Genomic DNA, 22,587 nt, shown 5'->3' on the forward strand with positions numbered 1-22,587 from the left:
ATTCTTAGCAGTTTTAAAATCCTCTGAAGCCATATTTAGAGGTCAGCCTCAGTAGCTACATTATCTAAGGGGTTAACAATTATTTTAGTTAGGGGACTAGCAGATGGCATAATGGCTGTTGCTGGACTCCCAAATAGTCCACTGCAGTTCTAGTCCCAGACCCGGCGGCTTAAAACACACGCTGGGCCCAAGTATGTACATGCCCAAAATCCCAAAAGGAGAATGGAGGAAGAGGGAATATGGTGTGGCCATCTCCCTGGGGATGAGGGTGGGGGTGATTTCTTACTTTCTGTCTCTCCAGCGAACACACATACCCTACAGCAAAAATCTCTCTCAATAAAACAAACAACAACAATTATTTTAGTGTTCTGGTTTTAAAGGTGTATAGAATTGTATAGTCTTTCCCAACCCTTTGAGTATTTTTCCTACAGCCCTGTTTTTGGGTGGGCATGATTTTACATTTATCACACATTCAGTCTATCCTAGCATGTTAACAGTCTACAGGAATATGGGTTCTATAACAGCAGGTTGTTCCCTTCCACTCTAGAAAGGACAAGTCTCCATAGGAGGTGTAGCTAAAGAACTTTTCCACACACAATATAAATGTCTGTTTTCAAATCTTCTGTTGGTTTAGAATTCTAAAATCTCAGCCATTTGCAAATCTTGGGGGTTTTCCAAAGGTTTTTACTAGACTCGACAAAGTAAACATAGTTTAATGTCACATCAAATGTGCTCATTATTTGTAGCATAGGAGGAAAACTTAAAAGTATATCTAATTCAGGACCAGCAGTTAGCGTAATGGCTATGTCACTGGACTCCCACGAAGATGACCGCAGTTCGAGTCCCGGATCTGGTGGCTTAAACTCACACCAGACAAGTGTGCGTGCATGCCCAAGATCCCAAGAGGAGACTGGAGAAGAAGGGATTGCGGCATGGCCACCCCCCCCCAGGGGGTGATTTCTCGCTTTCTGTCTCTCTGTCTCTCTTTGTCTGTCTGGCAAGCGCACACGCTCTATAGCAAAAACCTCTCCAAAAAAAAAAAAGTATATCTAATTCCAAAAAAGAAGCAACAGGGAGGAAAAAAGTTAAAAAAATTTTTTAAAGTTCTGTCCTCTGTTGCTTTTCATCTCTGGTGCAATTACACTTCTAACTGTGCTCATAAATGAAAAGCAATTGCTACAATGATAACAGTAAATATAATTTAAAATTATTTTTCTGATCTGATACAAAGCAACCCAAAAAATCATACATCAAGTCAAAAGTCTATCAACATTTATTTAAATTAAAAGATAACTTCCATGTAACACTTACTTGACCTTTTTTCAAGTTGAGGCTCAGAGGATCATTAAACAAAGCAGTTTAGGGAGCTCAGTCATTTGATGCTTAAAATCATATTAACAAACAAAGAAAAAAGAAATTTAGAGACCTAATGTTAAGTGACTAGGGTGCTATAGACTGGAAGCTCCTCCAATGGGATTAGCGTCTTTCAGTATTTTAAGTCCAATGAACTGGTAATGCTTCCACATGTTAGTAGTTGCACAGGCTAATTTCAGCTGGCATAAGCTTTTATAAGTATGAAAAAACGCAGGGCAAGGCATGCATTAAAATGTGATAATAGCACACTTTTGGGACATGAGAAGCACAAAGCATAAACCTAAACGCCTCTGGCATCCATGCGGTGTCACGCCTTAGAGTCAGGCTTTCCTGTTTTGATAAGTAACTCTATTATACCACATTGGGAAGGGGAAAATCAACTTTCTAAATATAAATATTCACTTTAACTAAGATTCCTTACAGTTTTAATTCTAGCAGTTCACTGAAATCTATTATTTTAATTTCAGGTGAGCTGGAAATAATTCAAAAGCTAGATGACTCTTAAAATGCGTTGTTGAGTTTTTATTATTGTAAGTTTAAAAGTGAATATAAAATATTGTTAACCATAAAAATATTATTCAGCATAATAGAAGACAAAAAGGCAAGAAAGGGAGAAACCATCTTTAATAATAATACTCATATCGCACTCTCCCAAAAAACCAAAAGGATTCTTTGTGTTACATATATTTTATAGGTAAATAACTTTATCTAATCTTTCTAGATAATGGGTATGGGTAGATACTAGTGGGAGTTTTGAAATCTTCAGAGAAAACCTTTTCTTAAATTTCTTAGGTTTGCCTCCAGGCAGTTAAGGCACTGGACTCCCATGTCACAGATCGCAGTTTGAGTCCTCGACCTGATGGCTTGAAAATCACACCAGGCATGTGTGTATACATTAGCAAAATTCCAGAAAGAGAATAGAGGAGAAGGAACTGTGGTGTGGCCATCCCCCATGGTGGGTGATTTCTCACTTTACCTCTCACCATCTCTCTCTGGCAAGCACACCCTATGACAGAAACCTTACAAAAAATTGTTCTTTAATTTGTCAAAGGGTACCTGTGCTCACCAGACAGAGACAGACAGAGGGAAATGAAGTAGAGATGCAGAGAGAGAGAACATGAGAAATCACCCTCTGGAGGGATGACCACAATCCTTTCTCTTCCACTCTCCTCTTAGGATCTCGGGCACACATGCACACACATTCAGCATGGTTTTCAAGCCATGGATCTGGGACTCAAACCACTTATTAGGCCACATAGGATCCAGCTGCCTTAATTACCACACCACCTGAATGACTTGGAAAGCTCTTAATATGATGAAAAATAATTGTTATATCTAATACAAACATTAAGAATGAGCCAAGAAAAGTAATTTACTTTCCAAATACAAACCCACCCCACCCACATAATTTTAGCCAACATTTTTTGAGTTATAAACAATAAGTACCAAAATGACAACTATTGGGACCAGCAGTTGGCGTAATGGCTATGTCACTGGACTCCCATGTAGTCAACCGCGGTTCAAGTTCCAGACCCGATGGCTTAAACTCACACTAGGCCAGTGTGTGTGCATACCCAAGATCCCGAGAGGAGAGAGAAGGAGAAGGGATTGCAACATGGTCATCCACCCTGGGGGGTGATTTCTCACTTTCTGTCTCTCTGTCTCTGTGTTTCTGGTGAGTGCATGTGCCCTATAGCAAAAACCTCTCAAAAAAAAAGTCAGTTATTATTCAGTAAGTATTAATTAAATATAATAAATCAAGGAAATAGTCTGCTCTTACACAGTGCAAGTGAGGAAATTAGAAACAAATGAAAGCATCCAATTAGGCCACACCCTTCTTTTTACATTTATTTTATACATTCAATTACTCTACATCGCTTAGCTTGTAAAGCGAATTTACCCAACACGAATACACTCCACACCAGTCTAGACCCAGCCTTGCTGTTTAATACCTCAACCCTCCTCAGGCATGAACATGCAGTTTAGATCAAGTGATAGGGTCATCTCAATTGTGCATTTGAACCCACAAGTGAAGAATTTATGGTATTTTTGTTTTCAGGGATAACCTTCAGTGAGTACTCCCTTCTGGGGAGTACCTTAGAGATAATGAGATAGAGATCTCATCTTTTGACAAAAACATACCACGAAATTGTTTTAAAGCAAATTTCATAACTTTTGAATAACTCAAATGGACCAAAACACTTTTAAACTTCTATCAAAAAATGAAGTAGTACAGTATCTCATTTTTCTTTTAAGAAGTTTGTGTCCTATAGAAGTTGGCTGTTAAGTTATAAAGATGTCATTTTTTGTTTATTCGGTGATGGTTCAGATAGTCACCAATTTTTTTAAAAACTCTAAATTTAAGCTGAAATAAAAGATCTCTAAAACTTTGATGCTCTTTCATAATTTTCCTCATATAAGAATATCATATTTATCTATGTTATTATTAAACTTTTATTATGTTTTCCTTTTAAATGTTTAAAGTAAAAACAAAGTTATATAGAAATGCCTTCAGAAACATTATCACATGGTTTACAAAATCTCTGCCACTTACCCTTAGAAATATCTTTAATTTTTCTGCCATACAAGTCATAAAGATATTTGGCTGGTGAATTTAGATTCATTTTCATTGTGCAAGTATCTAAAACCTACACAGGAAAGAAAAAAAAAACTATAAATAACTTATTACAGTAAACTCTGGTTAAATAGAATCAAAAGGCTACATGTAAAATAATAACAGGTTGAGACATTAAAATATATTTTAAAAAGAGTTTTAGCAGATTAGATAGCATTAATGGTGAAGCCCTGGTGAAGCCCCCAAAACTCTTACTCATGGAAAACCTTGAGGTGCAATTTATTGGGTCAGATCATGGTATGGTGACTAGGGTAGCCAGATCCCATGGAGACTACCATACAGTTTGAGTCTCAGACTCAGAGGCTTCAGAACTATACCCAGTGAATGAATTTGCAAGCCCAGAAGCCTGAAAGGAGGGAATGATGGAGGATTAAGAATTGTGGTGTGACTGTGCCCCAGGAGGGGTGCTTTCTCTATCTCTGCCACCACAAATGCACATAGTTTTGGAAAATTTACTAAAAAAAAAAAAAAAAAGTAAAAATAGAGAGAAGGTATCAAAGGAAGAACCCAGAGTTTGACCTGTTGCCTGAAACAGAAAGGTAATTGGAACACACTGACTGACTCTCACAGGATCCATCCTTGCTTCTTCTTAATGCTCTGAGGAAAAGGATGACCAGGTGCTGAAAAGGAGAACTGTAAGCTCATTTCCTGATAATGCTGCTTCCCCACTGCAGGAAAACCACAATATCCAGGACACCTAAATTGGTTTGTGGATGACAATGCCAAAGGTATAAATAGCAACAATTCGGAAAAGCCAGCCCTAAGCTACGTAAGCAGCTAAGAAGCTTCATCTTCTTAGCTGATGCCTTCTAGGGAAAAAACAGCCCCTTGTTGACAATATCCAGGCTGGGCTGCTCCAAAATCTGTGTCCTTCCTGGGTAGAACTGATTGTAGTCCCATCCAGTCTGAATCTGCTTGGGCACTAACGTTGCTTCTGGGATGTCAGAACAGACCAAAGCTGTGGTGGACAGAGCTGCTATCCCAGGATTCACTTCTCTTGGCATCTCCCCGCGCTCACGTCAGTGAATAGGCTGTGTGGGCTCAGGGAAACATTGCAGGGGATGGTTAAGTTTCCCAGGACCTGGGTATCAAGTACGGAGCAGTTGAGTCACTGTTGGCTCCTCTTATAGTTCCGGTATGTGATCTTTGGCACGTGGTTACTGATGTAATCCTACCTGGACACTTTTGAACCTTTGCCACAGCAAGAAACCTACACCCTTGCTAGATGCTACTGAGCAAATACTTCCTGCTTTAGTTCGTCTCCTGCATCACGATGATCTGGAAATAGTAGCAGATACCTGCCGGACTGTTTCCTACATTACCAATGCTCCAAATGAATGGATTGAAATGGTTGTAAAAACAAGTTGTGCCCCAACGTGTGAAGTGTATAGAAGCTACTGTGACTCCCACCCTAAGAACCACAGGTAATATTGTCACTGGAACCGATGAACAGACCCAGGTTGTGATAGATGCTGGAGCACTTGCCGTCTTCCCCAGTCTGCCAACTAGCCCCAAAATGGATATTCAGGAGGAAACTACATGGACAATGTCCAACATCACAGCCGGTCGGCAGGACCAGACACAGCAGGTTGTGAATCTTGGTTATTTCCATTCCTTGTCATCGTCTCTCCAAGGCTGACTTTAAGACACAAAAGAAGTCTGCATGGGCTATGACTGCACAAGCAGAAGAAGAGCTGAACAGACTATGTACCCTGTCCCCTGTGGTATAACAGAACCTCTGATGAACCTTGTTATTTTTCTCTCCTTTTTATTTTTATTTCATTTTCTTTTATACATTCAATCATGTTATTTAGCTTACAAAGTGAATATTTCAACATGTGAACATTTCTCCCTAGTCCAGTTGATCAAATATAAAATTATCAGAGAAAGATACAGAAATGATTCTGGATATCTTGGATGCTATTTCAAATAGGAGAAACTGAGAAACTAGCATACTGATGGAAGAATGTGGAGGTCTGGATAAAACTGAAGCTCTACAGAAGCATGAAAACTAGTCTGTGAAAAAGGCTTCATTAAACTTGCTTGAAAAGTATTTCTCTGCAGAACAAGAGGAGTACCAGAAAGTTGTGCCAGTAACTACCTCTGAAGGCTACACTTTCCACGTGCAGGATCGAGTGGACTCCTGGGGCCTTTAAGTTTATTGTAGATTGCACAGCTGAGGCACAAATGTGTTCTGTTGTATACTATATTTGGTATGAGGTTTGTCTTACTGTTTCTCTACTAAGAACTCTTTTTAAATGTGGTTGTTATTGTAAAACTTTTGACAATGAAAGTATACTTGAATAGTTACAAACTACACACTGTGTGAAGCTTGTCCTCTGAACAGGTTTCATATTTCTGTGTGGAATTCCATATCTTAGTGTCCTGTAAATAAAAATTAAATTCCACCCTTGGGGACCAGCAGTAAGCATAATAGCTATGTCGCTGGACTCCCACATAGTCGACCGCAGTTCGCATCCTGGACCCGGTGGTTTAAAACTCATGCCGGGCACGTGTGCGTACGTGCCCAAGATCCCGAGAGGAGAATGGAGGAGAAGGGATTGCGGCGTGACCATCCCCCCTGGGGGGGTGATTTCTCGCTTTCTATCTCTCTGTCTCTCTCTGTCTGGCAAGCGCACACGCGCTATAGCAAAATAAATAAATAAATAAAATAAAAAATTAAAGTCCACCCTTTCTTTACTAAAAAACAAACAAACAAACAAAAACACCTTCAATGTGGCAGGCACCAACCAATTGACTGAAAGTGTGAGATGGACGGAGGAGGTTGAAAAGTGTCTCTTCTCCCTTTTCCTCTCCCTCTCTCTTTTTGCACATGCCTACCATCCTCACTGCTTATGTTAGTCATGCTGTAATGCTAGCCCATGCCTTTGGACTTACAATCCAATAATATTGTGAATTAAATAACTTGCTTTTCATTATAAATCACCCAGTCTCAGGCATTTCTGTTAGTGATACAATAATAGACTTCAATTATATTTAATTATATTTAATCCCTTTCCAGTCTTCCTAGGGCTGCAATTATACATATATTAGACTACTTGATATTATTCCACAAGTTATTGACATTCTGTCCCTTTTTCAGCCTTTTCCTTTTTCTTCTTTATAATTCAGTTTGGATAGTTTTCACTGCCCTGTCTTGAAGTCACTAACCTTTTCTCCTATAATATCTAACCTGCTGTTAAACTCATCCAGTGCTTGTTTTCACTCATTGATTCTACTTTTAGTTATAAAAACTCACATTCAATTCATATTTTCTTTAATTCCTTGAACATATCTATAATAGTGTTTTAAAATGTCTTTTTCTTGAGACCAGCAGATGGCATAGTGGTTACATCACTGGACTCCCACATGGCCAACCACAGTTCTAGTTTCAAAAATGATGGCTTGAAAATCATACCAGGCATGTGTGAGTGCATGCCCATGATCCCAGGAGGAGAATGAAGGGGCAGCATGGCCACCCCCACTAGGGGGTGATTTCTCACTTTCCCTCTCACTGTCTCTGTCTCTCTCCGGCAAGTGTACATGCTGTATAGCAAAAACCTCTAAAAATAAATAAATAAAGAATAAAATGTGTTTTTCTTTTATCTCTATTTTGATATCAGCTGATTCACTTTTCTACTGTATATGGATTTCCTTTTCTGATCTTTACAAATGCCCTACAAGTGCAACAATCCTCTCCCCTCCAGATGGTCAGAGTGCAATGTTTCCTTAACCTGCACATTCACCCATAGATATTTCCCTTTCTCATCTCCATTAGTTTTGCTTTCCACTACTAGCTGTTCGTGCCAGGACTTGGGGTGTTCAGCCTATAATGAGCAATTTAATATCCAGCAAAAAACAAAAGGGGACACCTATGCAAATTTGGGAATCTGTTCTCCCAAAAATCCCTCTTCCATGTAATCACCCTTCGAATTTCCAACCATGTCATCCAGAACATGGATGCCTGTCCCCTCTGGCTATGAAAACCACTGTACTTTTCTTGGGTTCTCGCTATTCTACTTCCAACAACTGCCCCATGTACAAAAGCAGGTAGGTTGGAGGAAACACTTCACATTTTTCCCTCCTCTCCAGCATTACATCTGGTGATCCCAGTTGTCTAGTATCTAAAAATAGTTGTCTCATATAGATGGTGTCCAGTTGTTTAGGATGAAATGACTGGTTGTTAATAGATACTATGTTATGATGAGAAACATATGTCTCATGCTTTATGTTTTTAAAGGTTATGTTAAATCATTGTTAAGGGCACTTTAAGGATAAAATAAAAGAAAAACTATATTTATGGCAATTTTGAATAATGAAAAAATGGTTGCTTTTTCTTTGGCCAGAGGGTACATGTACTCACTGGAGAGAGACAGGGAGGGTAAGAGGGAGAAAGCACCCTGCACAGTGAGGTATGATCGCACCACAGTTCCTTCTCCTCCATTCTCCATGCCACACATGTCTGTCATGTTTTTCAAGCCACAAGGTCTAGGATTTGAACTTTAATTGACCATGTGGCACCCTGCCCCCTTAACCACTTGGCTATGGAGCCAGCCAATACTGCTCTTTAAATCAGAAAATAGGTTCTAGTCCTGGCTACTCTAGTTGACCCCCTTTGGATATGGCAGTTCTCTGAGTTGCTTGACTAGATGATTTCATAAAATTCTGATGTTCCAGTGTCCAGGAACTAGATGTACAGGAGTTCATCAAGGTCCACGTGGTGGCACAGTGGCAAAAGTGAATGCTCTGTGAGGCAATCCTACATGGGAGGACTCCTGGTAAAAGCATGCAGACCTCCCTAAGTGTGCCAGACATGCACTTGCCCGTGATCAAAGCTTGGCTAAAGACTAGGAGTAACTAAAAGCATAAATTAATATCCTGTGATACCCCCAAGGGGGATGGTCACACTGCTATTCCTTCTCCTCTATTTCTCTTCTTGGATTTTGGGCACACACACACACACACACACACACACACGTGTGTAGTGTGATTTTGAGCATGAATGCACACAAGTCCTGGGACCCAGGACTCAAACTACACATTGGCCATGTAGGATCCAGTACCTTCACCACCATCATGCCATGGGCTGGCCCCCACATTTTTGTTTTTCTTAGGATTTCATTCAACAGAAAAAAATCTCTGACTAGTAAAAATAAGTACTTATAATATTCTAAACTATAATAATATAGCTTTAAAATTCCACATTAAATAAATAGAAGATAATTGGCTATCCATGGCCTCTTAAGAGCAAACTATACTATCACATTCCATATTTTAAGAAATTAGACTAATTTAATAATAATAATAATAATAATGGTTAGCATCAATGAACTTTTCCTTATATTTCATAAAAAGCTCTCTAAAGAACTTCCAACATACTAATTATGCATGTCCTCCCCTGTCAGAATCCACTGAGCATCCTTAATCACATTTTGTTACTCCAGGTACAATTTATTGAATCTCCTAGAATTTTCTTAAATTATTTTGTCTATACTCCTGGATAAATCTCTTCTGAGAGAGTTACTGATTTGTATGTGAATATTCCACAGTCATACTATTATGATGCATTTTTCAACCACAGTGGGTCTTTCTTAAACTTGAACATTTTTTAAAAGCTTTTTGTTTGTTTCTTTGGTCTAGACTTACTGAGTTATTTTTTAAATTCACAAATGATGAATACCACAGATGTCTGGACTTTCCTCTGGTTTAAAAACATCAGATAAAGTCTAGTATTTATTTTATCCTGACAGTCATATATGAATAATGCCCTTAATACTTATGTAGTTTTTCAGTAATAACAGAAAGGTATAATGAAATACTTTACCTACAAATATGAAGGGAGTATCAGTTTTTGACAAGCTGTTTCTCCTGCACACAGACAACCCCCTTTCCACCAACTTATCTGTAGATGTTTGCCTCTTCCTGCTTCTGAACTCCATGTACTCCCTCTACTCTAGCAGCTAGTTACCTAAATCCTCACAACCTCTTTTCTTAATATCCTACAAGGATTTTTTTTCTTAAACTACATGAGAAGTAAAAAAGAATACATAAGCCTTGGGACCAGCAGATGGTGTAATGGTTACACTGCTGGACTCCCATGTAGTTGACTGCAGTTCAAGTCCTGGACCCAGTGGCTTAAACTCACACCAGGTGCATGTGCGTGTGTGCCCAAGATCCCAAGAAGAGAATAGAGGAGAAGGGATTGCAGTGTGGCCAACCCCCCTTGGGGGTGATTTCTCACTTTCTGTCTCTCTGTCTCTCTCTGTCTTTCTGGCAAGTGCACACGCCCTATAGCAAAAACCTCTCTGAGAAAAAGAATACATAAGTCTCTGAAGATTTCCATCAATTAATAAGTGCGAAGTTTTAGAACACCAGAATATATGTTCTCAAACACGTAAGGCTAGGAATCACCTGATGACACCAGTTCAAATTCAGATTCCCAGGCCCCGAGCTCAGAAGTTTAACTCAGTAGGCCTGGAGTGGGGCCAAAGTATATGAATTCTAAACACGAAGTCCAGAAGATTCTGATGCAGGTGTTCTGTGGACCCAATTTTGTAAAACACTGAAGGCTCTTTGAGGAAAACACAAATATTTTTCATAAAGGAGATGCTATCTAGATAACACAATAATTCACACAGCTTCCTAAACCATTTATCTGACAAGAAATCCAAGAGCTAATTGGGGAAGAATGAAACATATCCACCATGATTCTAATCTTAAAAAGCTAACCATCCACAGCAAGCACTTTTCACTTCCTATTAGTTTGGCATCTTACGCCCACCATTTTTTCTTGCCTCCTTTCCAAACCCACAGATACATATGTGTAGCTTATTTCCTATGGGAACAAGTGACATATGAATAATAAAACCAAACCAAATAATTCTAAAACAAATCAGATTCAAATTTTCAAAGGGATGATGTGCTACCGTTGTGGTAATCCAGAGTTTAGTAATGAAATACGTCGTTTGGGCTGTCATTTCAAATTTCTTAATTATTTAACCTCCTAAAATAAATACGTAAATTTCCTTCTGATTTTCCATTTATAAGTAAAATGCAGTTGTTTTCTTGAGACCAGTAGTTAGTGTAACGGCTATGTCACTGGATTCCCATGTAGTGGACCGCGGTTCGAGTCCTGGACCCAGTGGCTTAAAACTCACACCGGGCGTGTGTGCGTGCATGCCCAAGATCCTGAGAGGAGAATGGAGGAGAAGGGATTGTGGCGTAGTATATTTCTAAATGTTTAAAATCTGTTGGCCTTTGCAAGTCATCTGAAAATCTTGCTCTTTAAAACTGATCCTTGGGGGGACCAGCACTTAGCATAATGGCTATGTCGCTGGACTCCCATGTAGTCGACCGCAGTTCGAGTCCTGAGTGGCTTAAACTCATGCCGGGTGCATGTGCGTGCATGCCCAAGATCCCTAGAGGAGAATGGAGGAGAAGGGATTGGGGCGTGGCCATCCCCCCCCCCACCCCCGGGGAGTGATTTCTCGCTTTCTGTCTCTCTGTCTCTCTCTGTCTGTCCGGAGAGTGCATGCGCCCTATAGCAAAAAACCTATCCAAAAATAATAATAATAATAATAATACAGTTGTTTTCTCTTGGTTCTGTTCTGAGCTCTGTGTGACTTTTAGACATGACCTTATTTTACACTTTTTCTCAATAATTCTCTCTTTACCAACTGCAGTAACCTCCACCATAGTAGAGTCCTTTACACTCTACTTCAGTTTTATATAATTAGCAATAATCTAAAAATAGCTAACAGCCCTAATATTTTCTCATAAAACAGGAAATGATCTGTGCCTGTCTCTGACTATACCACCTTCCTATTACTCATACTGATTAAGCATTAATCTCTAGCGAGGGCATTATTCTGGGATTATTAAGAACATTTCCAAAATCTAAGTTTTGATATTTCCCAAATAATTAGCTAGCTTTATTTTTTTCTTCCAAGTAGTTGCTATCAACACCTAAAATCAGCATTTTGTTGCCTCTTCTCCCTTATCTCATTCTTTGTTGTTGTTGTTGCATATAGGGCACATGCGCTCACCAGAGAGAGACAAAAAGGGAGAAGAGAAAGTGAGAAAGGTCCCCCAAACACCCAGAGGCTGGGGGGATGACCACGCCACAGTCCCTTCTGCTCACTCTCCTTTCAGGATTTTGGACACACTCACACATGTGCCCAGTGTGTTTTTCAAGCCATCGGGTCTGGGACTGCACAGTAGGTCATGTAAGTTCCAGCTGCCTTAACCTCTATGCCACCTGGCTAGACCTCTTATCTCATTCTTAAAAGTAGTATTTAGGCAAGTATCTATACATACATTTATTAAAAATCATGTCCTATCACAAATTATGAAAATTGTTTAAATTCTACAAATGTTAAGGATTAAATGAAAAAAAGCTAAAGACTTCCTTGTTGATCATCTGGTTTTAAATAGATTGCGCTCTACAAAAAAAAAAAAACAATAAATAAAACAGCAAAATAGTAGTGACATTTTTATTTATACTCAACCTTTCATCTAAGAACATGTAATCTTTAAGAGTGACTATTACCCCAATTTTACCACCAAGGTGTAGAATTACAGATTGAACTGAAGTGAACTCAAGAGGTTATCTCATCTAGCTTCTATCTGTAAGAATGACTGCAGTTAAACAATCCAAGTGATAAGTAATGTCCATCTTCTCTGTTTTTCAAAACCTCCAGGGAGGATGTTACAACTTGCCTTAGCAATTTGCTCTGGTGTGCATTATCGCTTGTTTTACTTGTAATCCAAATTTGCAGGTAAGAAGGAAATAAAGCTCTAGTTTCTTAGCTCCTTGGTAAATGCTCTTAACCTGCTGTAGTTACAAAATTATGGCAATATAGGTGAATGAAGAAATAGAAATTTTGATTTAAAAACTGCCAATATCTAGTCATTTACTCACCTATTTCAAGCAATGTTCAATTTGTAACATTCAAGCAATGTTCAATTTCAACGTTCGATGTTCCGTTTGTTCTGGTATAATAAAATGATTTATCCTACCTTGATTTCATACAAAATGATAAGATATCTTAGGCCCATCCACATGTTTTCTAAATCTTATATGAATATTCAAAAAATAAATTTTGTTATTTTGGATTTTGCTAATTCTTTCAAGAAGCAATGGTGCTTTTAGGTCTTACTATTATTCTAAACGAAAAGAGGCATATTTGAGATTTCAAGCTAGGTTACAATTTACTAGGTAAATGGTCGATTATGTTAGCCAGATAATTGCCCCAGATATCGTTGCTCTGTTAAGGCACTTTCGTATCAGTGCACTAGGCACACTTCTAAATGGGTGATTTGTTTGGCTGTACAGATTGCCTTGCTATTATTTTAGTTTATTAGTTGACATTGATAAATAGAAGGGAAAAAATGGCACATTTCAAAAGTCATGAAAACTTGGGAATTTAAGTCATACTTCAATATTTAATACAAAATTACCTTTTTCATTGTTTCCTTCCCCACTGTAATCTCATGCCCATCTTGCCCCATGCCATTCTTAAAGAACAGAATTCGGACTGAGGTCTTCTCAGTAAGTTTCTTCATTCTCATAGAAAGAATAGGCTTGGTTTTCCGTCTTTTGACATCAGTAGGAAGCATCAGCCCATTCATTGTCCAAGTTACTTTCTTCATTAACAACAGATGGTCTAGAAGATAATTTTTTTTAAGTGAAGTCAATATTTGGCTTCAAAATTAAAAATGGACACATCATGCTTCCCCTCCCCCCCATTACATATACCACATACACTGGCCAGTCTCCATTTAGATGCTGGTTTTCTGAAATGCTACCACCAGCCTCCCACTAACCGTGACATAAGCTGTAGCAAGCTGTCTGCTCTGATAGCCTGCATAAATCATCATTTCTGAAGGGAACAGATGTTCAGGGTATGAAAGAGTAATACCACAATTTAGTCCTAATTAAAATTCACCTTAGCATGCCTCTATCACTGATCAAATGCACCCAGCGGAAAGGGTCTATTGAAAGGGTCCAATGTCCTTTGCTTACTACATAACAACATGGGTCCTGAACTGTTGTGTTCTTTAGGGTTGGGAACACTGTGCTTTTCTCTTTGATATGATGGCTGTCTGTGTTGCTTAAGGGTGGTGACTTCCAAACAGTAACCTTGCACAATAGTTTTCCTGTGACTAGAACGAAGGTGCCTTCTAGGACATTATGGTGAGAGATTCAAACCACTTCACTGAAAATTGAAAAGTCTTTCATTAAAGGTTTACTTTGACCTATACATTTTTGAAGGTGTGTGCAGGAATTTAACTCCTACTAATATTAATGGGAGTGCAACTAAATTACTATGTATGACTTTGGAAATGTAAGGGTAAGAACAGGACTGCAGTATACTGCATACCAAGTTGCTGTCAGCATTTGTCTCTTTTGGAGAGGTTTCACTTCATAAACAAATAATGTGTACCTGAGCTACTCATTTTAAATTGTGTGTTCAATTTATTTTAGATTGCATTTTCTTTTCTCATAAATTACATAAATACAATGATCATACCACATCTGCTCTTATTTGTTTTAATGAGAAAAACATCATTTTATTTACATGTAACTGAAAATAGCTGTTTATCCAAATTTCCAAATAACTTTTTCTGTTAGCACTTCCTTTGAAAGAAGCATGGAAGCTCTTTTTATGTACTTAACATAAAATCTACTAATATTGATATGAAATGTGAGCTAGTGGTTATAAATCACCTTCGAGTACCAGAAAGCCTATATTACATGTTAAAATAAAAAACCCAAACCTCTGTTTCTGTTTCTGTCTTTCTTCTCCCTCCATCTCTGTCATGTATGTTCACACACACACACATACAAGACACACATACAGTGGGAAGACATATGAGCAAAACTTGCAGAGCAAATGAAATCTAGATTATACAATTACAGATGTGGTTAACCCTTCAGAAAAGAAAAAAATATTTTAACAGAAGTTAGTTACTGTTCCATTATTTTCACTTTGAATTTGAAATTGACAGGAATCAGAATTGGCAAAATGAGCTAGTTAATGAATACTCATATAGCCAAAATAATGAATACTCATATAGCCAAAATAACTGAAAACAGGACTCTAATATATGTACAAGCATATTCATATAGCAGCAGTATTTATAATACCCAAAAGGTGGCAACCAATTATCTATCAATACATAAGTGGATAAATATATTATAGTGTGTGAATATGATGATGAAATATTATTCAGCCATTAAAATAAATGATGTATTGGGCCAGGTGGTGGTATGGTAGTTAAGTGGCTGGATCCCACAAGACCAACTGCGTGGATTGAGTCCCAGATCCAGTAGCTTGAAAAATACACTGGGTGTGTGTGTGTGTGTGTGTGTGTGTGTGTGTGTGTGTGTATGCCCAAAATCCCAAGAGGAGAGTGGAGAAGATTGTGGCATGGCTGTCCCTCCTGGGAGAATGCTTTCCCTTTCTCTCTCTCTCTCTCTCTCCCTCCCTCCCTCCCTCCCTCCTCCTCTCCCTCTCTCTCTGCCTCTCAGTGGTAAGAATATGCCCTTTAGCAAAATGTTTAAAAATAAAGAAAAGAACTGCAGTACTAATGCTTTGCACAATGTGGATGAATCTCAAAAAATTATACTAAGTAAAAGGAACCAGATACAAAAGGTAACATAGATTCCATTTATATAAAATATCCAGACTAGGTATATCCATAAAAAAAACGAACACAGACTGATGGAGAGGGAAATGGGGAGACACTTAATGGGTAAAGAGCTTCCATTGGAATGAGAACATCTGGAACTAGACAGAAGTGGTGGTTGTCTTAACACTGAATATACGAAATCTACTGAACTGTTCACTTTAAAATGATTACTTTTCTTATTGTCAGAAAGTATGTGCACTCTCCAGAGAGAGACAAAAGGACAGAGAATAAGAGGGAAAAAATGCCCCCCTGTGGCTCATGCCACATTTTTCCTCTTCCATTTTTCCATCCTTTCAGGATTTGGGGCAAGTATATACACTCACTTAGTGTGTTTTTTAAGCTACCAAGACTGGGACTCAAACCGTAGTTAGCAATGTGGGATCCAGCTCCTTTAACCTCTTAGCTACCAGACTGGCCTTAAAGATCAATTTTGTTATGTAAATTTCACTTCAATAAACAAAGGAGGAGGAGGAGGTGATCCAATTTCAGCATCTCTCTGAAAGCAAAACAAGCATCTCTTACAGGACAAACGTAACCCTTCCTTGTTAAATGGGAGTTTAGCCACAATCTGGATGACCCCACAGGGACTATGTAATGGAAAGGCTAAAAGCTCTACCTTCAATCTATGTTTGGATCCAAGCTCTGTTTCTTAATGATCCTGGATAAACCATACCTTCCTGAATCTCAGACTTCTCATCTGCAAAGCATCCAGTGGGCATCACTCCACCACCAATGAGGAAGTCACAAAGCAAGTTCATTCCACAAATGTTAGCTTCTCCCACCTCTGGAAATCCTATTGCTCATTTGGGGATCTAGAGTATAGTAATGGTAGTAAGGGCCAATCAGGAGATAGAGTCCACTCAGAGTATTTGAGCAGTGGGGACTGACTACAGGGAATTGGTCATGTAAGTGATAGAATAAACTGAGAAGCAACCAAAGGACAGTGATAACTCAGAAATTAACAACCGCAAGAAACCATTCCCAAAAGGATCAGAAGAGGAAGTGCTACAGGTGCCCCATCGTAGAGAATCTTACTGTGAACTTTTTTCCCCCTTGATTACTTTACAAGGGCCAGAACTTCAATGAAGCAGGTGAAGGGCCAAGGAGGAGAAATCTAAGGAACTATGCATGCATGGGACCCTCAGACAACTCTCAGTGAGCACCTCCTCAAATTCTGCCCCCTCGGTGCTTCACTCACCTGGGGTTGATCAGCTCTTCTCAGTACAGAACTCCTAGAATCCATTAAGTGACTTTGCTATCAGCCAGACACTGCCATTCGTGATTTATAGATATTAACTATGTAGTCCTCTTAACAGCTTTATGGGGGAGGAATGGTAGTACAGTCTTGCAGTGTTCCTCTCTCATCCACAGGGACTATGTTCCAAGACCTTTGGTTCTCCAAAGGAAGCCTGAAACCGTGGATGGTTCCAAACCCTGTACACACCACATTTTTTCAGTCCAAGAACTGAGGCAACTACTAAGTGACTAATGAGGAGGTAGCACATACAGCGCGGATATGCTGGCCAAGGGGGTAATTCATCCCTGGCGGGATGGAGTGGGACAGCACAAGATGTGTCCCACTACTCAGATTGGCCTGCAATTTAAAACTTACAAATTGCTTATTTCTGGAATTTTCCATTTAATATTTTTGGATCACAGTTTACTACTGGTAACCGAAACTTTAGCTAAGGGAAAACTACTATATCCTTATTTACATGTGAAGAAACTGAAGCACAGAGAAGTTAAATATTGGGTTGTTGGAAAAGTCACGATGTACTTTTACATCATGGAAAAGATGAGAATTTACCAACACTCGATCCAACTCTTCAAGAAGTACTGAAGTACTATACCAGGAAAAGTAAAGAAACTGACAGACATAAGAGGGAAAAACAAAACAAAACAACCAAGAGACTCGAACATAAATGAATGAAAACTCCACGTTAGACACTTCTTTCACTATTTTTGGTGCAAGTGACTAGTCATGTGTTCACTTTCCTTGGAAAGTCTACGAGTCATTTATTCACTTTGCTTGGAGAATCTCAATTTAATTTAATGTTTAAGATTCATTCTCTAATTATGCTGTTTTTATACACTACAAACGGTATTATGACCGAAATGGGAAAAAAAAAAAAAAAACGTATTGTGCCAATGTTAAATTCTTTGCATGCTATAGAAAAGAAATACTTTGGAATCACTTTTAGAAAATTGAGTTTCAGGGCCAGCAGGTGGTGTGGTGGTTAAAGGCACTAGACTCCCATATGGCTGACAACAGACCTGGCAGCTTTCTTTCTCTCTCTCTCTTTCTCTCTCTCTCTCTCTCTGTTTCCCTCCCACTTTCTCTCTCTCTCTGTTGTAAAATAAAAATAAATAAATAAATAATAAAGTTAAATAAAAAATAATTATTAAAAAAGAAAAATTGAGTTTCAGGTTAAATCTGTCACTTTTCTTTTAAAATATATTTACTTCTCATGTACTTTGGCTAAAAAGAAAAAGTGCTGAGTATTGGCACAATTTAAAAAAAAAAGAAAAAAGAAAAAGACAGATTAGATTTTCTGACATGTTGAAATGATATAGGAAACATTGTGACATATGAAATGGTGTTTAACTCTCTGTGTATAGAAATTTGTCTCAATAATGTTCCAAAATCGTATGAGATTCTTAAATATCTATTATGTATTAGTATGTTATTAGTCATACTTAAAATGAAAAATAGTTGGGGTTCTAAAATTTTGAACCATGGCAATTTTAATCTTTGTAAAACATCTTGTAATAGACTACAATTCAAAATTGCCTCTTGTAAGGAAATTAATTTAAAAGGCTCTGAAAAGGAAAAAAAAAAAAAGAAGAAGAAGAAGAAGAAGAAAGAAAAACAGAAAAATACATCATGATTTTTCCTACGACCCAATAACTTGCCCAGAATCTTGCAGTTATATGTGGTGGCAATAGGAATTTTGTTCAAGAAACCGGTGCTCCTAATCACTGCACTCTTCAGCCTCTGTGTGTATTTCCTGCCATTATCTCAAATTCAGTATGTCTAAAACAAAATTTCCTTTCTGTGCAAATTGGCTCGCCCTTCGCAGTTCTTATTTCTGTTAGTGTTTCCACTTCTTTCACAATTATCTGCTATCTAAGTGAGACTTTGAACCCTTACTACTTATTCAATTCTTAGAACCAATTGCTTTTTCATTCAACGATATTTATTGGGTGTCTAATCAAGACACCCAAGTGACAGCTCTGACGAGGACGGAGTATCTTGTGCAGCTCACAGTCTCTTGGAGAGAGATGACAGTGAAGAAAGGTGGCCACATCTGAATAGAAAGGTCTGCATAATGAGAAGCTAGTGTGAAAATCTGAGGAAGAGTATTCCAGGCAGAGTGAAAGCCAAGCCCAAAGGCTCTGAAATGAGAAGAAGCCAAGCATGTTTGAGAAATAAAAATAAAGTCTGGAGAGAGCCACACAGAGAGTATGTGGACAAAGCCCAAAAAGTAGAAAGGGGCCAGATTGTGCAGGTCAAGATAAAGGATCCAGATTTTATTTTGAGTGTGATGGGAAGCTGCCCGAAAGTTCTCATAGGCCCGATGTGGAGTGGAGCGAGCATTGCCAGTGTCCCACCAGAGTGCTTTTTACCAGACTAGTGTGCCCAAACTCCAGTGCCAGAGTCCTGGCTGCCACCATCTCACAGCCACACCATTCTCCAAAACTGCCCTTGGCTGAAAGAAATCTAGCCAGGATTGCCTTCCAAGCAAAGATCTCTCCCTCTGACTCAGTTATGGGACCCAAAAAATCCGGTCTCCTTCCCTCAGGGAGAAGCACTTCTGCAGTGTCTGCCACACTCCAGACTGGGGCTATACTTCAGGAGTAGGCACAGCTTAACTGCACTGCTCCTTCTGTTCTGTGCCGTTACTGTCTCTCTCTTACATGTTTAAACACATCTATCAATTCCCTGATTGTACAAAGGTCCCCATCTTGGTTTTTAAGAAACCTAACCTGAGAGAGAGAATAAAAGATGGTAAGACACTTGTGGGACATAGATAAGGTCTATTATCTGTTGACGAGGTTGTGTATGGTGGTCTCAGCTGGGCTGGACTGAGGTGTATATCATGCTGGGTAAAGTCTCTTCACAATCTAAATGATGTAAAGCAATTTAATGTATGAATAGTAACAAAAAATACTTGAAAAAGTTTTTTAAAAGATGGCAGATCTGATTCAGCTCTACTTTTTTTTAAAAGAATTATTATTTAAAAAAAAATTTTTTTTTAAATTGATCAGAAAGAGAAAGTGAAGTCAAAAAGTAAGCCACCAGGTCTGGGACTTGAACCATTGGCCATATGGGAGTCCAGTGACCTCACCACCACACCACCTGGCAGACCCCCACAGTAGCTCTGAAAAGCATCATTTCTTTTCATTCCCAACTGGATCTACTCATCCATATTTCTCTAAGACTCCTGTCATCTGCAAAAGTTTCCTAATTGTATTTGATTCTCCTTCACATTTGACATTCTGTACTCCATTCACAGTTGAATTTTCCTAAAATGTCCGTTTTATCATTGAGAATTTTATCAAAAAAGAAAGTTCATAAAGCTAGCTTTTGAAATGTTTCACTAGTCAGCCAACCAGCTAGTCTGTTTACAGCAAATATTGTTGAGTTCATCCTGTACCAGTTTCTATGAAAAAACACACAGTCCCTTTCCTTAAACTTATGTCTAACCAAAGAACTGACAATCTGCCACCATCCATGTTTTCTGATCTGATCTTATCCCATTCCCCAAAGGCAAACTGATCATCATCTCTTGAGTTTGCTACACTTGTTTTTAACCCCTTCCTTCGCTTAGTCAGACTCAAGTCTTTTTCAAGGTCCAGATTAATATCTTCCTTTATTAAAAAGCTCCAGCCCACAATAACCTTTAGAGAAAGAAAAAAAACTTGCTAAGGAAAACTGCTTGGCAAATGAAAGTCCAGAAGGAGTAGAACAGATGGAAAAGAGCTCCAAGTATATTTAAGGTAAATTCTCACACATTCCTCAAAATCCTTTGGAGGTTGCCTTTCCCAGGAAGCCTTTTCCAGCTTGCAGATCCTTCTGTTCTCTTTGTGAAAACCTCCTCCACTGAGTTTACCCCACTATACTCTAATTGTGTGCTTACTTGGCTAAATACACAATGTTTACTTGACACACTGAGGGCTCAGAAAATAGTTAAATTAATGCAGAGTTGCTCTTTTATTCCCCAAAAAAAGTACTCGAATAAAGAAATATGTTCATGATTCTGGTACCTGAGAACATCTAAAGACACCTGCTCATTGAAAAAACACATAGTCTAAAGCAAAAAAAACACAACCAATCAAACAAAAAAACCACATTTCTGAAGTTCCAAATAAGGCTTCTGAAAGAACTCTAGGTGGATCTAGACAAAACACATAATAAACTAAAATTTGAAAGTATCATTTATACCACAAATTATATATATTGGGCCATTGGAAAAGTCATGATATATTTTCGCATAGTAAAACAGAAAAAAAAATATGTCATGATTTTTCTGATGACCCAATAGTATTTTGAAGATACTTACTTCCCAGATCTTTGTTGATATTGATAAATACGGAAAACCTATTGGAAATACAAAATATTTTTACAGAACTAAAGTTTTTCTTTTAGGTTTTGCAGATTTATTCAGAAGGTGATTCAGCTACAGAATAAAGCCCTTTAAGCATGAAGAAATCCAATGTTTTGAAATCTTTTTCTCAGCAATTTTGTTTAGTATGATTTGTATAACCCTGAAGAGATTCTCTTATCTGAAGTTTCATGCATTCAGGTATTTTGCATGATGTCTGATGTGATCAGTAATAAAGGTTGTAATAAAGTAGTAGCTATGATCATAACCCTCTTGTAATCTAAAAACAACAGGGATTTTCTTTTCTGTGCAGGCAGCTATGAAGTTATCAGGAAGTAACTGTCCATCTGAAAGAAACTGGTCATCTTTTCCTTGATCAATTAATATGTCCAGCCAAGAACCCGGATAGGACTTCACAAGATGGGTAGCATCATAAGCCTTCCATTTACTTTGATCTGTTCCCAAGTATCCACTAAAAGCTTTTCTGCCCCAAGGATGGAGCACTGGGCTGCAAATTGGAGCAAATGCTGACACAGATTTGTATTTTCCAGGATTTTTCAAGGCACAAATCAGAGCTCCATGGCCTCCCATGGAATGGCCAAAAATAGTCATCCTTTGGGGGTCCACTGGAAAATTGGCATTTATAAGTTGGGGGAGCTCCTCTGTTACATAAGAGTACATTCTATAGTTAGTTTTCCAAAGATCTTCAGTGGCATCCACGTAAAACCCAGCACAAGTGCCGAAGTTCCAGCTGTCATCTTCTCCTTTAATATTACAGCCGTGAGGGCTGGTATCTGGAGCAATGACTATAAGACCGTGTTCTGAGGCTGCCTGATGATAACCAGACTTCAATATAAAATTTTGTTCTGTGCAAGTTAAACCAGACAGCAAACATAGTACAGGGCACTTTCCAGTTTCTGCCTTTGGTGGTAAGTAGACAACAAATTTCATTTTGCACTTCAGTTCAACACTGTCATGTTCAAAAACTTCCTGAAATCCTCCAACTCACTTGTTGATGGAAATCTGTTTTAAAGCCATTCTTCTCCTGAGACAGCCACACCAGGTAGAACAAACCAAGAACTAAAGATTTTTTTTAAACCAACCTATAAAGCAGTCTAATAAAATAATACTAACGATGCCTAAGATATATGAAAAATTTACTGGATAGACAGTATAGCCTAGTAGTTAAGAGCATGGCTTAAATCTGTCCTGGTTTAAATCTTAATATTGCCTCTTATTAGCTCTGAAACTGGAAAAATCAGTCCCCTTCTTTGTTTT

At 38.4% G+C, this 22,587-nt stretch overlaps 1 pseudogene; it reads right to left on the reverse strand.

Annotated features, from left to right (window-relative positions):
- Window positions 1-21,481: 21,481 nt before the first annotated feature.
- Window positions 21,482-22,347, reverse strand: LOC102492879 (S-formylglutathione hydrolase pseudogene; annotated as a pseudogene).
- Window positions 22,348-22,587: the final 240 nt, after the last annotated feature.

Source organism: Tupaia chinensis, unplaced genomic scaffold (genome assembly GCF_000334495.1).
Source record: "Tupaia chinensis unplaced genomic scaffold, TupChi_1.0 Scaffold000037_9, whole genome shotgun sequence".
NCBI lineage: Eukaryota > Metazoa > Chordata > Mammalia > Scandentia > Tupaiidae > Tupaia > Tupaia belangeri.